This window comes from Schistocerca nitens, chromosome 2 (assembly GCF_023898315.1).
Source record: "Schistocerca nitens isolate TAMUIC-IGC-003100 chromosome 2, iqSchNite1.1, whole genome shotgun sequence".
NCBI classification, from domain to species: domain Eukaryota; kingdom Metazoa; phylum Arthropoda; class Insecta; order Orthoptera; family Acrididae; genus Schistocerca; species Schistocerca nitens.
In genome coordinates this window covers 262,752,541-262,765,420 of record NC_064615.1, presented here as the reverse complement: position 1 = coordinate 262,765,420, position 12,880 = coordinate 262,752,541, and the positions used below count along the sequence as shown (strand labels likewise).

General features: G+C 54.2%; 30 non-coding genes across 30 annotated transcripts; 6 read left to right on the top strand and 24 right to left on the bottom strand.

The window, feature by feature from the left end:
- Positions 1 to 23: 23 nt before the first annotated feature.
- On the bottom strand, positions 24 to 94 carry Trnag-gcc (transfer RNA glycine (anticodon GCC)). The gene has a single exon. It is a non-coding gene; the product is annotated as a tRNA-Gly (tRNA).
- Positions 95 to 441: 347 nt separating this feature from the next.
- On the top strand, positions 442 to 513 carry Trnag-ucc (transfer RNA glycine (anticodon UCC)). Its single transcript has one exon. It is a non-coding gene; the product is annotated as a tRNA-Gly (tRNA).
- A 597-nt stretch (positions 514 to 1,110) lies between these two features.
- Positions 1,111 to 1,184, bottom strand: Trnai-aau (transfer RNA isoleucine (anticodon AAU)). The gene has a single exon. It is a non-coding gene; the product is annotated as a tRNA-Ile (tRNA).
- Positions 1,185 to 1,382: 198 nt separating this feature from the next.
- Positions 1,383 to 1,454, bottom strand: Trnae-uuc (transfer RNA glutamic acid (anticodon UUC)). Its single transcript has one exon. It is a non-coding gene; the product is annotated as a tRNA-Glu (tRNA).
- A 305-nt stretch (positions 1,455 to 1,759) lies between these two features.
- On the bottom strand, positions 1,760 to 1,832 carry Trnam-cau (transfer RNA methionine (anticodon CAU)). Its single transcript has one exon. It is a non-coding gene; the product is annotated as a tRNA-Met (tRNA).
- A 382-nt stretch (positions 1,833 to 2,214) lies between these two features.
- Positions 2,215 to 2,285, bottom strand: Trnag-gcc (transfer RNA glycine (anticodon GCC)). Its single transcript has one exon. It is a non-coding gene; the product is annotated as a tRNA-Gly (tRNA).
- A 347-nt stretch (positions 2,286 to 2,632) lies between these two features.
- Positions 2,633 to 2,704, top strand: Trnag-ucc (transfer RNA glycine (anticodon UCC)). Its single transcript has one exon. It is a non-coding gene; the product is annotated as a tRNA-Gly (tRNA).
- A 597-nt stretch (positions 2,705 to 3,301) lies between these two features.
- Trnai-aau (transfer RNA isoleucine (anticodon AAU)) lies at positions 3,302 to 3,375 on the bottom strand. Its single transcript has one exon. It is a non-coding gene; the product is annotated as a tRNA-Ile (tRNA).
- A 198-nt stretch (positions 3,376 to 3,573) lies between these two features.
- On the bottom strand, positions 3,574 to 3,645 carry Trnae-uuc (transfer RNA glutamic acid (anticodon UUC)). The gene has a single exon. It is a non-coding gene; the product is annotated as a tRNA-Glu (tRNA).
- A 305-nt stretch (positions 3,646 to 3,950) lies between these two features.
- On the bottom strand, positions 3,951 to 4,023 carry Trnam-cau (transfer RNA methionine (anticodon CAU)). The gene has a single exon. It is a non-coding gene; the product is annotated as a tRNA-Met (tRNA).
- Positions 4,024 to 4,405: 382 nt separating this feature from the next.
- Positions 4,406 to 4,476, bottom strand: Trnag-gcc (transfer RNA glycine (anticodon GCC)). Its single transcript has one exon. It is a non-coding gene; the product is annotated as a tRNA-Gly (tRNA).
- A 347-nt stretch (positions 4,477 to 4,823) lies between these two features.
- Trnag-ucc (transfer RNA glycine (anticodon UCC)) lies at positions 4,824 to 4,895 on the top strand. Its single transcript has one exon. It is a non-coding gene; the product is annotated as a tRNA-Gly (tRNA).
- A 597-nt stretch (positions 4,896 to 5,492) lies between these two features.
- Trnai-aau (transfer RNA isoleucine (anticodon AAU)) lies at positions 5,493 to 5,566 on the bottom strand. The gene has a single exon. It is a non-coding gene; the product is annotated as a tRNA-Ile (tRNA).
- A 198-nt stretch (positions 5,567 to 5,764) lies between these two features.
- Positions 5,765 to 5,836, bottom strand: Trnae-uuc (transfer RNA glutamic acid (anticodon UUC)). Its single transcript has one exon. It is a non-coding gene; the product is annotated as a tRNA-Glu (tRNA).
- A 305-nt stretch (positions 5,837 to 6,141) lies between these two features.
- On the bottom strand, positions 6,142 to 6,214 carry Trnam-cau (transfer RNA methionine (anticodon CAU)). Its single transcript has one exon. It is a non-coding gene; the product is annotated as a tRNA-Met (tRNA).
- A 382-nt stretch (positions 6,215 to 6,596) lies between these two features.
- Trnag-gcc (transfer RNA glycine (anticodon GCC)) lies at positions 6,597 to 6,667 on the bottom strand. The gene has a single exon. It is a non-coding gene; the product is annotated as a tRNA-Gly (tRNA).
- Positions 6,668 to 7,014: 347 nt separating this feature from the next.
- Trnag-ucc (transfer RNA glycine (anticodon UCC)) lies at positions 7,015 to 7,086 on the top strand. The gene has a single exon. It is a non-coding gene; the product is annotated as a tRNA-Gly (tRNA).
- Positions 7,087 to 7,683: 597 nt separating this feature from the next.
- On the bottom strand, positions 7,684 to 7,757 carry Trnai-aau (transfer RNA isoleucine (anticodon AAU)). The gene has a single exon. It is a non-coding gene; the product is annotated as a tRNA-Ile (tRNA).
- Positions 7,758 to 7,955: 198 nt separating this feature from the next.
- Positions 7,956 to 8,027, bottom strand: Trnae-uuc (transfer RNA glutamic acid (anticodon UUC)). Its single transcript has one exon. It is a non-coding gene; the product is annotated as a tRNA-Glu (tRNA).
- A 305-nt stretch (positions 8,028 to 8,332) lies between these two features.
- Positions 8,333 to 8,405, bottom strand: Trnam-cau (transfer RNA methionine (anticodon CAU)). The gene has a single exon. It is a non-coding gene; the product is annotated as a tRNA-Met (tRNA).
- A 382-nt stretch (positions 8,406 to 8,787) lies between these two features.
- Positions 8,788 to 8,858, bottom strand: Trnag-gcc (transfer RNA glycine (anticodon GCC)). The gene has a single exon. It is a non-coding gene; the product is annotated as a tRNA-Gly (tRNA).
- Positions 8,859 to 9,205: 347 nt separating this feature from the next.
- Trnag-ucc (transfer RNA glycine (anticodon UCC)) lies at positions 9,206 to 9,277 on the top strand. The gene has a single exon. It is a non-coding gene; the product is annotated as a tRNA-Gly (tRNA).
- A 597-nt stretch (positions 9,278 to 9,874) lies between these two features.
- Positions 9,875 to 9,948, bottom strand: Trnai-aau (transfer RNA isoleucine (anticodon AAU)). The gene has a single exon. It is a non-coding gene; the product is annotated as a tRNA-Ile (tRNA).
- A 198-nt stretch (positions 9,949 to 10,146) lies between these two features.
- Positions 10,147 to 10,218, bottom strand: Trnae-uuc (transfer RNA glutamic acid (anticodon UUC)). The gene has a single exon. It is a non-coding gene; the product is annotated as a tRNA-Glu (tRNA).
- A 305-nt stretch (positions 10,219 to 10,523) lies between these two features.
- On the bottom strand, positions 10,524 to 10,596 carry Trnam-cau (transfer RNA methionine (anticodon CAU)). Its single transcript has one exon. It is a non-coding gene; the product is annotated as a tRNA-Met (tRNA).
- Positions 10,597 to 10,978: 382 nt separating this feature from the next.
- Positions 10,979 to 11,049, bottom strand: Trnag-gcc (transfer RNA glycine (anticodon GCC)). Its single transcript has one exon. It is a non-coding gene; the product is annotated as a tRNA-Gly (tRNA).
- A 347-nt stretch (positions 11,050 to 11,396) lies between these two features.
- On the top strand, positions 11,397 to 11,468 carry Trnag-ucc (transfer RNA glycine (anticodon UCC)). The gene has a single exon. It is a non-coding gene; the product is annotated as a tRNA-Gly (tRNA).
- Positions 11,469 to 12,065: 597 nt separating this feature from the next.
- Trnai-aau (transfer RNA isoleucine (anticodon AAU)) lies at positions 12,066 to 12,139 on the bottom strand. Its single transcript has one exon. It is a non-coding gene; the product is annotated as a tRNA-Ile (tRNA).
- A 198-nt stretch (positions 12,140 to 12,337) lies between these two features.
- On the bottom strand, positions 12,338 to 12,409 carry Trnae-uuc (transfer RNA glutamic acid (anticodon UUC)). Its single transcript has one exon. It is a non-coding gene; the product is annotated as a tRNA-Glu (tRNA).
- A 305-nt stretch (positions 12,410 to 12,714) lies between these two features.
- Positions 12,715 to 12,787, bottom strand: Trnam-cau (transfer RNA methionine (anticodon CAU)). The gene has a single exon. It is a non-coding gene; the product is annotated as a tRNA-Met (tRNA).
- Positions 12,788 to 12,880: the final 93 nt, after the last annotated feature.

Here is a 12,880-nt window from a genome sequence, read left to right as displayed (position 1 = left end):
TTATCGCGGGAACAGCAAAACGATGCATCGGCCGGGAATCGAACCCGGGCCGCCCGCGTGGCAGGCGAGCATTCTACCACTGAACCACCGATGCTCGGGCCAGTAGTAACTTCACGCTGCTTGCCGAGCAGATGTCTCAAGGGAAAGTGGGACTGCCGTCAAGCGCCGTAGCATTCTGTCGAGAAGATGCTGCAGACGCTGAATCCTGCACTGCACTGCTAAAAAATGCCGCCAGAACGCGGTCCTCTGCGTACTCTTGCATCGCCGGCGCCGGCACCGACTCTTGCCAAAGGATGCGAAATGTGCGCGGATACGCCGTCCGAATGCGGCTGGATGTTCTCCCCTAGCCTACCTCGAAATGCGCCTGCCAGGTACGATCACCTTCGGCCGCTGCCGACAGGCGGGAAGCCGACACAGCGCGGCGTCGGGGCGCTTCCTTGTGCGGTGGTGGTGTAATGGTCAGCATAGTTGCCTTCCAAGCAGTTGATCCGGGTTCGATTCCCGGCCACCGCAACAGGCTTTTTAATTTCGCGTATGAGTACTTTCGCCACGCGCCCTTAAATTAATGTTTTTTTCCCCCTTCTTACTCGCTGCAGACCAGCCTATAGTGTGTCTCGACTTGTCTCGACTTTGCTCAGCTGACGCGAGAGCTGACGCTCTCAAATCGGCCTATATCAAAACGACAAGCACGAGAAACGACTGAGAGAGGTAAGGAGAGGCGAGGCGATGGGCACACAGCACTCCCCCATCCTTTCACGGTGGCGTGTCCATGACCGAATCGGGTTGTAGCTCCGAAAACAAAGGAGAAAGAAAAAATAGGAAGTAAAACTGCCAACAGTACCCTGTGTCCCCATGCGCTCACCCGCCCAAGTACTGACAAGGGCCAAAGTTGTTACAAATCGGCAATCGGACATTTTCTTTCATCTTGTCTTTATCGGTTGAGAACCAGTGTATTCAACATATTATGGCCATTGCCGAGTGAATGCTGTAGCGCTTCCCGACAAGTCGGGTTCGGATCCTCCGTCAACTTCCACGCAGGGTGATGATCTTTTGGTCATCACACTCGCCTGCTGAAATCGGCGCTGCCTTTTCGTAGTAGTAAAAGACTAGTGGCCCGTGGGGGGATCGAACCCACGACCTTCGCGTTATTAGCACGACGCTCTAACCAACTGAGCTAACGGGCCTCGGCAGATGCAGTTGCTCAGCCCTGCACTGGAAACGTATGGCATGAAGCCGTACACCATTTCTATGGTCGTCGGACGTCTGCTTCCCTCGTCTATATTCTGCTGACGGTCACGAAACAGTAGCTATATTGCGAGCAGGACGGGAAACGGCAGCTCGGTCAGCTCAAACTTGTCACGGTTCGTGTGGAAAAAATTCCGTTCCGGTACCGGGAATCGAACCCGGGCCTCCTGGGTGAAAGCCAGGTATCCTAGCCACTAGACCACACCGGATGTGGGGGTGTCTCCGCCGGTTCGGACGGTCGCTTGTCGCATTTCGTGTCGTGTCCCGCGTCGGCGCCCTTCTCTCTTTGCGAGCGTCTTTGCGCATACTGACTGGCAAGGCGCGCACCTCAAACGTCTCAGAGCAATGCTTTTGGCTTCATGCTGTGCTGGGAGAAGAGGGAAAGGGAAGCTGTAAGTAGCAGTAACAGGAAGTAAACATTTTCCCGCTGAAGCGTTGAAACCGTTGTGGATAACAAACAAGAAATAAGTTAGTGCCCTAGCAACAGCATCACCATCAGTCACAGAAAATTAAATGCCCCGGGTGAGGATCGAACTCACGACCTTAATATTATGAGACTTACGCGCTGCCTACTGCGCTACCGAGGCACGGGTGGAACCGCTTTTCCTGGAAACTGGGTAAGTACCATACCCAATGTTAGACGTAAAGACACTGTACTTCCTGGATAACGTGTTCTGTTGCTAGACGTGCATTGCCGGCCCAGTTGATTGCGGTGTTGCTGCAGCTTTTGCAAACGATAGGCAGCACTCCTTGTCGTTAACGTTCAGTGCGTCGGAGGCACCTGGACATAGCAAATTGTGAGGCCAGGCCGACGCTAGTCTGTAGAACATGATGCGAGCGTCCTAGTGGGGACCCGCGAGTGCTGCGTTCTCGGTTCTTCTCAAGGGAATCCAGCTATACATTCTTGTGGATCGTGCATCTCAAGAGCACAAGCAGCACGGCAGCATTATCGCGGGAACAGCAAAACGATGCATCGGCCGGGAATCGAACCCGGGCCGCCCGCGTGGCAGGCGAGCATTCTACCACTGAACCACCGATGCTCGGGCCAGTAGTAACTTCACGCTGCTTGCCGAGCAGATGTCTCAAGGGAAAGTGGGACTGCCGTCAAGCGCCGTAGCATTCTGTCGAGAAGATGCTGCAGACGCTGAATCCTGCACTGCACTGCTAAAAAATGCCGCCAGAACGCGGTCCTCTGCGTACTCTTGCATCGCCGGCGCCGGCACCGACTCTTGCCAAAGGATGCGAAATGTGCGCGGATACGCCGTCCGAATGCGGCTGGATGTTCTCCCCTAGCCTACCTCGAAATGCGCCTGCCAGGTACGATCACCTTCGGCCGCTGCCGACAGGCGGGAAGCCGACACAGCGCGGCGTCGGGGCGCTTCCTTGTGCGGTGGTGGTGTAATGGTCAGCATAGTTGCCTTCCAAGCAGTTGATCCGGGTTCGATTCCCGGCCACCGCAACAGGCTTTTTAATTTCGCGTATGAGTACTTTCGCCACGCGCCCTTAAATTAATGTTTTTTTCCCCCTTCTTACTCGCTGCAGACCAGCCTATAGTGTGTCTCGACTTGTCTCGACTTTGCTCAGCTGACGCGAGAGCTGACGCTCTCAAATCGGCCTATATCAAAACGACAAGCACGAGAAACGACTGAGAGAGGTAAGGAGAGGCGAGGCGATGGGCACACAGCACTCCCCCATCCTTTCACGGTGGCGTGTCCATGACCGAATCGGGTTGTAGCTCCGAAAACAAAGGAGAAAGAAAAAATAGGAAGTAAAACTGCCAACAGTACCCTGTGTCCCCATGCGCTCACCTGCCCAAGTACTGACAAGGGCCAAAGTTGTTACAAATCGGCAATCGGACATTTTCTTTCATCTTGTCTTTATCGGTTGAGAACCAGTGTATTCAACATATTATGGCCATTGCCGAGTGAATGCTGTAGCGCTTCCCGACAAGTCGGGTTCGGATCCTCCGTCAACTTCCACGCAGGGTGATGATCTTTTGGTCATCACACTCGCCTGCTGAAATCGGCGCTGCCTTTTCGTAGTAGTAAAAGACTAGTGGCCCGTGGGGGGATCGAACCCACGACCTTCGCGTTATTAGCACGACGCTCTAACCAACTGAGCTAACGGGCCTCGGCAGATGCAGTTGCTCAGCCCTGCGCTGGAAACGTATGGCATGAAGCCGTACACCATTTCTATGGTCGTCGGACGTCTGCTTCCCTCGTCTATATTCTGCTGACGGTCACGAAACAGTAGCTATATTGCGAGCAGGACGGGAAACGGCAGCTCGGTCAGCTCAAACTTGTCACGGTTCGTGTGGAAAAAATTCCGTTCCGGTACCGGGAATCGAACCCGGGCCTCCTGGGTGAAAGCCAGGTATCCTAGCCACTAGACCACACCGGATGTGGGGGTGTCTCCGCCGGTTCGGACGGTCGCTTGTCGCATTTCGTGTCGTGTCCCGCGTCGGCGCCCTTCTCTCTTTGCGAGCGTCTTTGCGCATACTGACTGGCAAGGCGCGCACCTCAAACGTCTCAGAGCAATGCTTTTGGCTTCATGCTGTGCTGGGAGAAGAGGGAAAGGGAAGCTGTAAGTAGCAGTAACAGGAAGTAAACATTTTCCCGCTGAAGCGTTGAAACCGTTGTGGATAACAAACAAGAAATAAGTTAGTGCCCTAGCAACAGCATCACCATCAGTCACAGAAAATTAAATGCCCCGGGTGAGGATCGAACTCACGACCTTAAGATTATGAGACTTACGCGCTGCCTACTGCGCTACCGAGGCACGGGTGGAACCGCTTTTCCTGGAAACTGGGTAAGTACCATACCCAATGTTAGACGTAAAGACACTGTACTTCCTGGATAACGTGTTCTGTTGCTAGACGTGCATTGCCGGCCCAGTTGATTGCGGTGTTGCTGCAGCTTTTGCAAACGATAGGCAGCACTCCTTGTCGTTAACGTTCAGTGCGTCGGAGGCACCTGGACATAGCAAATTGTGAGGCCAGGCCGACGCTAGTCTGTAGAACATGATGCGAGCGTCCTAGTGGGGACCCGCGAGTGCTGCGTTCTCGGTTCTTCTCAAGGGAATCCAGCTATACATTCTTGTGGATCGTGCATCTCAAGAGCGCAAGCAGCACGGCAGCATTATCGCGGGAACAGCAAAACGATGCATCGGCCGGGAATCGAACCCGGGCCGCCCGCGTGGCAGGCGAGCATTCTACCACTGAACCACCGATGCTCGGGCCAGTAGTAACTTCACGCTGCTTGCCGAGCAGATGTCTCAAGGGAAAGTGGGACTGCCGTCAAGCGCCGTAGCATTCTGTCGAGAAGATGCTGCAGACGCTGAATCCTGCACTGCACTGCTAAAAAATGCCGCCAGAACGCGGTCCTCTGCGTACTCTTGCATCGCCGGCGCCGGCACCGACTCTTGCCAAAGGATGCGAAATGTGCGCGGATACGCCGTCCGAATGCGGCTGGATGTTCTCCCCTAGCCTACCTCGAAATGCGCCTGCCAGGTACGATCACCTTCGGCCGCTGCCGACAGGCGGGAAGCCGACACAGCGCGGCGTCGGGGCGCTTCCTTGTGCGGTGGTGGTGTAATGGTCAGCATAGTTGCCTTCCAAGCAGTTGATCCGGGTTCGATTCCCGGCCACCGCAACAGGCTTTTTAATTTCGCGTATGAGTACTTTCGCCACGCGCCCTTAAATTAATGTTTTTTTCCCCCTTCTTACTCGCTGCAGACCAGCCTATAGTGTGTCTCGACTTGTCTCGACTTTGCTCAGCTGACGCGAGAGCTGACGCTCTCAAATCGGCCTATATCAAAACGACAAGCACGAGAAACGACTGAGAGAGGTAAGGAGAGGCGAGGCGATGGGCACACAGCACTCCCCCATCCTTTCACGGTGGCGTGTCCATGACCGAATCGGGTTGTAGCTCCGAAAACAAAGGAGAAAGAAAAAATAGGAAGTAAAACTGCCAACAGTACCCTGTGTCCCCATGCGCTCACCCGCCCAAGTACTGACAAGGGCCAAAGTTGTTACAAATCGGCAATCGGACATTTTCTTTCATCTTGTCTTTATCGGTTGAGAACCAGTGTATTCAACATATTATGGCCATTGCCGAGTGAATGCTGTAGCGCTTCCCGACAAGTCGGGTTCGGATCCTCCGTCAACTTCCACGCAGGGTGATGATCTTTTGGTCATCACACTCGCCTGCTGAAATCGGCGCTGCCTTTTCGTAGTAGTAAAAGACTAGTGGCCCGTGGGGGGATCGAACCCACGACCTTCGCGTTATTAGCACGACGCTCTAACCAACTGAGCTAACGGGCCTCGGCAGATGCAGTTGCTCAGCCCTGCACTGGAAACGTATGGCATGAAGCCGTACACCATTTCTATGGTCGTCGGACGTCTGCTTCCCTCGTCTATATTCTGCTGACGGTCACGAAACAGTAGCTATATTGCGAGCAGGACGGGAAACGGCAGCTCGGTCAGCTCAAACTTGTCACGGTTCGTGTGGAAAAAATTCCGTTCCGGTACCGGGAATCGAACCCGGGCCTCCTGGGTGAAAGCCAGGTATCCTAGCCACTAGACCACACCGGATGTGGGGGTGTCTCCGCCGGTTCGGACGGTCGCTTGTCGCATTTCGTGTCGTGTCCCGCGTCGGCGCCCTTCTCTCTTTGCGAGCGTCTTTGCGCATACTGACTGGCAAGGCGCGCACCTCAAACGTCTCAGAGCAATGCTTTTGGCTTCATGCTGTGCTGGGAGAAGAGGGAAAGGGAAGCTGTAAGTAGCAGTAACAGGAAGTAAACATTTTCCCGCTGAAGCGTTGAAACCGTTGTGGATAACAAACAAGAAATAAGTTAGTGCCCTAGCAACAGCATCACCATCAGTCACAGAAAATTAAATGCCCCGGGTGAGGATCGAACTCACGACCTTAATATTATGAGACTTACGCGCTGCCTACTGCGCTACCGAGGCACGGGTGGAACCGCTTTTCCTGGAAACTGGGTAAGTACCATACCCAATGTTAGACGTAAAGACACTGTACTTCCTGGATAACGTGTTCTGTTGCTAGACGTGCATTGCCGGCCCAGTTGATTGCGGTGTTGCTGCAGCTTTTGCAAACGATAGGCAGCACTCCTTGTCGTTAACGTTCAGTGCGTCGGAGGCACCTGGACATAGCAAATTGTGAGGCCAGGCCGACGCTAGTCTGTAGAACATGATGCGAGCGTCCTAGTGGGGACCCGCGAGTGCTGCGTTCTCGGTTCTTCTCAAGGGAATCCAGCTATACATTCTTGTGGATCGTGCATCTCAAGAGCACAAGCAGCACGGCAGCATTATCGCGGGAACAGCAAAACGATGCATCGGCCGGGAATCGAACCCGGGCCGCCCGCGTGGCAGGCGAGCATTCTACCACTGAACCACCGATGCTCGGGCCAGTAGTAACTTCACGCTGCTTGCCGAGCAGATGTCTCAAGGGAAAGTGGGACTGCCGTCAAGCGCCGTAGCATTCTGTCGAGAAGATGCTGCAGACGCTGAATCCTGCACTGCACTGCTAAAAAATGCCGCCAGAACGCGGTCCTCTGCGTACTCTTGCATCGCCGGCGCCGGCACCGACTCTTGCCAAAGGATGCGAAATGTGCGCGGATACGCCGTCCGAATGCGGCTGGATGTTCTCCCCTAGCCTACCTCGAAATGCGCCTGCCAGGTACGATCACCTTCGGCCGCTGCCGACAGGCGGGAAGCCGACACAGCGCGGCGTCGGGGCGCTTCCTTGTGCGGTGGTGGTGTAATGGTCAGCATAGTTGCCTTCCAAGCAGTTGATCCGGGTTCGATTCCCGGCCACCGCAACAGGCTTTTTAATTTCGCGTATGAGTACTTTCGCCACGCGCCCTTAAATTAATGTTTTTTTCCCCCTTCTTACTCGCTGCAGACCAGCCTATAGTGTGTCTCGACTTGTCTCGACTTTGCTCAGCTGACGCGAGAGCTGACGCTCTCAAATCGGCCTATATCAAAACGACAAGCACGAGAAACGACTGAGAGAGGTAAGGAGAGGCGAGGCGATGGGCACACAGCACTCCCCCATCCTTTCACGGTGGCGTGTCCATGACCGAATCGGGTTGTAGCTCCGAAAACAAAGGAGAAAGAAAAAATAGGAAGTAAAACTGCCAACAGTACCCTGTGTCCCCATGCGCTCACCCGCCCAAGTACTGACAAGGGCCAAAGTTGTTACAAATCGGCAATCGGACATTTTCTTTCATCTTGTCTTTATCGGTTGAGAACCAGTGTATTCAACATATTATGGCCATTGCCGAGTGAATGCTGTAGCGCTTCCCGACAAGTCGGGTTCGGATCCTCCGTCAACTTCCACGCAGGGTGATGATCTTTTGGTCATCACACTCGCCTGCTGAAATCGGCGCTGCCTTTTCGTAGTAGTAAAAGACTAGTGGCCCGTGGGGGGATCGAACCCACGACCTTCGCGTTATTAGCACGACGCTCTAACCAACTGAGCTAACGGGCCTCGGCAGATGCAGTTGCTCAGCCCTGCGCTGGAAACGTATGGCATGAAGCCGTACACCATTTCTATGGTCGTCGGACGTCTGCTTCCCTCGTCTATATTCTGCTGACGGTCACGAAACAGTAGCTATATTGCGAGCAGGACGGGAAACGGCAGCTCGGTCAGCTCAAACTTGTCACGGTTCGTGTGGAAAAAATTCCGTTCCGGTACCGGGAATCGAACCCGGGCCTCCTGGGTGAAAGCCAGGTATCCTAGCCACTAGACCACACCGGATGTGGGGGTGTCTCCGCCGGTTCGGACGGTCGCTTGTCGCATTTCGTGTCGTGTCCCGCGTCGGCGCCCTTCTCTCTTTGCGAGCGTCTTTGCGCATACTGACTGGCAAGGCGCGCACCTCAAACGTCTCAGAGCAATGCTTTTGGCTTCATGCTGTGCTGGGAGAAGAGGGAAAGGGAAGCTGTAAGTAGCAGTAACAGGAAGTAAACATTTTCCCGCTGAAGCGTTGAAACCGTTGTGGATAACAAACAAGAAATAAGTTAGTGCCCTAGCAACAGCATCACCATCAGTCACAGAAAATTAAATGCCCCGGGTGAGGATCGAACTCACGACCTTAATATTATGAGACTTACGCGCTGCCTACTGCGCTACCGAGGCACGGGTGGAACCGCTTTTCCTGGAAACTGGGTAAGTACCATACCCAATGTTAGACGTAAAGACACTGTACTTCCTGGATAACGTGTTCTGTTGCTAGACGTGCATTGCCGGCCCAGTTGATTGCGGTGTTGCTGCAGCTTTTGCAAACGATAGGCAGCACTCCTTGTCGTTAACGTTCAGTGCGTCGGAGGCACCTGGACATAGCAAATTGTGAGGCCAGGCCGACGCTAGTCTGTAGAACATGATGCGAGCGTCCTAGTGGGGACCCGCGAGTGCTGCGTTCTCGGTTCTTCTCAAGGGAATCCAGCTATACATTCTTGTGGATCGTGCATCTCAAGAGCACAAGCAGCACGGCAGCATTATCGCGGGAACAGCAAAACGATGCATCGGCCGGGAATCGAACCCGGGCCGCCCGCGTGGCAGGCGAGCATTCTACCACTGAACCACCGATGCTCGGGCCAGTAGTAACTTCACGCTGCTTGCCGAGCAGATGTCTCAAGGGAAAGTGGGACTGCCGTCAAGCGCCGTAGCATTCTGTCGAGAAGATGCTGCAGACGCTGAATCCTGCACTGCACTGCTAAAAAATGCCGCCAGAACGCGGTCCTCTGCGTACTCTTGCATCGCCGGCGCCGGCACCGACTCTTGCCAAAGGATGCGAAATGTGCGCGGATACGCCGTCCGAATGCGGCTGGATGTTCTCCCCTAGCCTACCTCGAAATGCGCCTGCCAGGTACGATCACCTTCGGCCGCTGCCGACAGGCGGGAAGCCGACACAGCGCGGCGTCGGGGCGCTTCCTTGTGCGGTGGTGGTGTAATGGTCAGCATAGTTGCCTTCCAAGCAGTTGATCCGGGTTCGATTCCCGGCCACCGCAACAGGCTTTTTAATTTCGCGTATGAGTACTTTCGCCACGCGCCCTTAAATTAATGTTTTTTTCCCCCTTCTTACTCGCTGCAGACCAGCCTATAGTGTGTCTCGACTTGTCTCGACTTTGCTCAGCTGACGCGAGAGCTGACGCTCTCAAATCGGCCTATATCAAAACGACAAGCACGAGAAACGACTGAGAGAGGTAAGGAGAGGCGAGGCGATGGGCACACAGCACTCCCCCATCCTTTCACGGTGGCGTGTCCATGACCGAATCGGGTTGTAGCTCCGAAAACAAAGGAGAAAGAAAAAATAGGAAGTAAAACTGCCAACAGTACCCTGTGTCCCCATGCGCTCACCCGCCCAAGTACTGACAAGGGCCAAAGTTGTTACAAATCGGCAATCGGACATTTTCTTTCATCTTGTCTTTATCGGTTGAGAACCAGTGTATTCAACATATTATGGCCATTGCCGAGTGAATGCTGTAGCGCTTCCCGACAAGTCGGGTTCGGATCCTCCGTCAACTTCCACGCAGGGTGATGATCTTTTGGTCATCACACTCGCCTGCTGAAATCGGCGCTGCCTTTTCGTAGTAGTAAAAGACTAGTGGCCCGTGGGGGGATCAAACCCACGACCTTCGCGTTATTAGCACGACGCTCTAACCAACTGAGCTAACGGGCCTCGGCAGATGCAGTTGCTCAGCCCTGCGCTGGAAACGTATGGCATGAAGCCGTACACCATTTCTATGGTCGTCGGACGTCTGCTTCCCTCGTCTATATTCTGCTGACGGTCACGAAACAGTAGCTATATTGCGAGCAGGACGGGAAACGGCAGCTCGGTCAGCTCAAACTTGTCACGGTTCGTGTGGAAAAAATTCCGTTCCGGTACCGGGAATCGAACCCGGGCCTCCTGGGTGAAAGCCAGGTATCCTAGCCACTAGACCACACCGGATGTGGGGGTGTCTCCGCCGGTTCGGACGGTCGCTTGTCGCATTTCGTGTCGTGTCCCGCGTCGGCGCCCTTCTCTCTTTGCGAGCGTCTTTGCGCATACTGACTGGCAAGGCGCGCACCTCAAACGTCTCAGAGCAATGCTTTTGGCTTCATGCTGTGCTGGGAGAAGAGGGAAAGGGAAGCTGTAAGTAGCAGTAACAGGAAGTAAACATTTTCCCGCTGAAGCGTTGAAACCGTTGTGGATAACAAACAAGAAATAAGTTAGTGCCCTAGCAACAGCATCACCATCAGTCACAGAAAATTAAATGCCCCGGGTGAGGATCGAACTCACGACCTTAATATTATGAGACTTACGCGCTGCCTACTGCGCTACCGAGGCACGGGTGGAACCGCTTTTCCTGGAAACTGGGTAAGTACCATACCCAATGTTAGACGTAAAGACACTGTACTTCCTGGATAACGTGTTCTGTTGCTAGACGTGCATTGCCGGCCCAGTTGATTGCGGTGTTGCTGCAGCTTTTGCAAACGATAGGCAGCACTCCTTGTCGTTAACGTTCAGTGCGTCGGAGGCACCTGGACATAGCAAATTGTGAGGCCAGGCCGACGCTAGTCTGTAGAACATGATGCGAGCGTCCTAGTGGGGACCCGCGAGTGCTGCGTTCTCGGTTCTTCTCAAGGGAATCCAGCTATACATTCTTGTGGATCGTGCATCTCAAGAGCACAAGCAGCACGGCAGCATTATCGCGGGAACAGCAAAACGATGCATCGGCCGGGAATCGAACCCGGGCCGCCCGCGTGGCAGGCGAGCATTCTACCACTGAACCACCGATGCTCGGGCCAGTAGTAACTTCACGCTGCTTGCCGAGCAGATGTCTCAAGGGAAAGTGGGACTGCCGTCAAGCGCCGTAGCATTCTGTCGAGAAGATGCTGCAGACGCTGAATCCTGCACTGCACTGCTAAAAAATGCCGCCAGAACGCGGTCCTCTGCGTACTCTTGCATCGCCGGCGCCGGCACCGACTCTTGCCAAAGGATGCGAAATGTGCGCGGATACGCCGTCCGAATGCGGCTGGATGTTCTCCCCTAGCCTACCTCGAAATGCGCCTGCCAGGTACGATCACCTTCGGCCGCTGCCGACAGGCGGGAAGCCGACACAGCGCGGCGTCGGGGCGCTTCCTTGTGCGGTGGTGGTGTAATGGTCAGCATAGTTGCCTTCCAAGCAGTTGATCCGGGTTCGATTCCCGGCCACCGCAACAGGCTTTTTAATTTCGCGTATGAGTACTTTCGCCACGCGCCCTTAAATTAATGTTTTTTTCCCCCTTCTTACTCGCTGCAGACCAGCCTATAGTGTGTCTCGACTTGTCTCGACTTTGCTCAGCTGACGCGAGAGCTGACGCTCTCAAATCGGCCTATATCAAAACGACAAGCACGAGAAACGACTGAGAGAGGTAAGGAGAGGCGAGGCGATGGGCACACAGCACTCCCCCATCCTTTCACGGTGGCGTGTCCATGACCGAATCGGGTTGTAGCTCCGAAAACAAAGGAGAAAGAAAAAATAGGAAGTAAAACTGCCAACAGTACCCTGTGTCCCCATGCGCTCACCTGCCCAAGTACTGACAAGGGCCAAAGTTGTTACAAATCGGCAATCGGACATTTTCTTTCATCTTGTCTTTATCGGTTGAGAACCAGTGTATTCAACATATTATGGCCATTGCCGAGTGAATGCTGTAGCGCTTCCCGACAAGTCGGGTTCGGATCCTCCGTCAACTTCCACGCAGGGTGATGATCTTTTGGTCATCACACTCGCCTGCTGAAATCGGCGCTGCCTTTTCGTAGTAGTAAAAGACTAGTGGCCCGTGGGGGGATCGAACCCACGACCTTCGCGTTATTAGCACGACGCTCTAACCAACTGAGCTAACGGGCCTCGGCAGATGCAGTTGCTCAGCCCTGCGCTGGAAACGTATGGCATGAAGCCGTACACCATTTCTATGGTCGTCGGACGTCTGCTTCCCTCGTCTATATTCTGCTGACGGTCACGAAACAGTAGCTATATTGCGAGCAGGACGGGAAACGGCAGCTCGGTCAGCTCAAACTTGTCACGGTTCGTGTGGAAAAAATTCCGTTCCGGTACCGGGAATCGAACCCGGGCCTCCTGGGTGAAAGCCAGGTATCCTAGCCACTAGACCACACCGGATGTGGGGGTGTCTCCGCCGGTTCGGACGGTCGCTTGTCGCATTTCGTGTCGTGTCCCGCGTCGGCGCCCTTCTCTCTTTGCGAGCGTCTTTGCGCATACTGACTGGCAAGGCGCGCACCTCAAACGTCTCAGAGCAATGCTTTTGGCTTCATGCTGTGCTGGGAGAAGAGGGAAAGGGAAGCTGTAAGTAGCAGTAACAGGAAGTAAACATTTTCCCGCTGAAGCGTTGAAACCGTTGTGGATAACAAACAAGAAATAAGTTAGTGCCCTAGCAACAGCATCACCATCAGTCACAGAAAATTAAATGCCCCGGGTGAGGATCGAACTCACGACCTTAAGATTATGAGACTTACGCGCTGCCTACTGCGCTACCGAGGCACGGGTGGAACCGCTTTTCCTGGAAACTGGGTAAGTACCATACCCAATGTTAGACGTAAAGACACTGTACTTCCTGGATAACGTGTTCTGTTG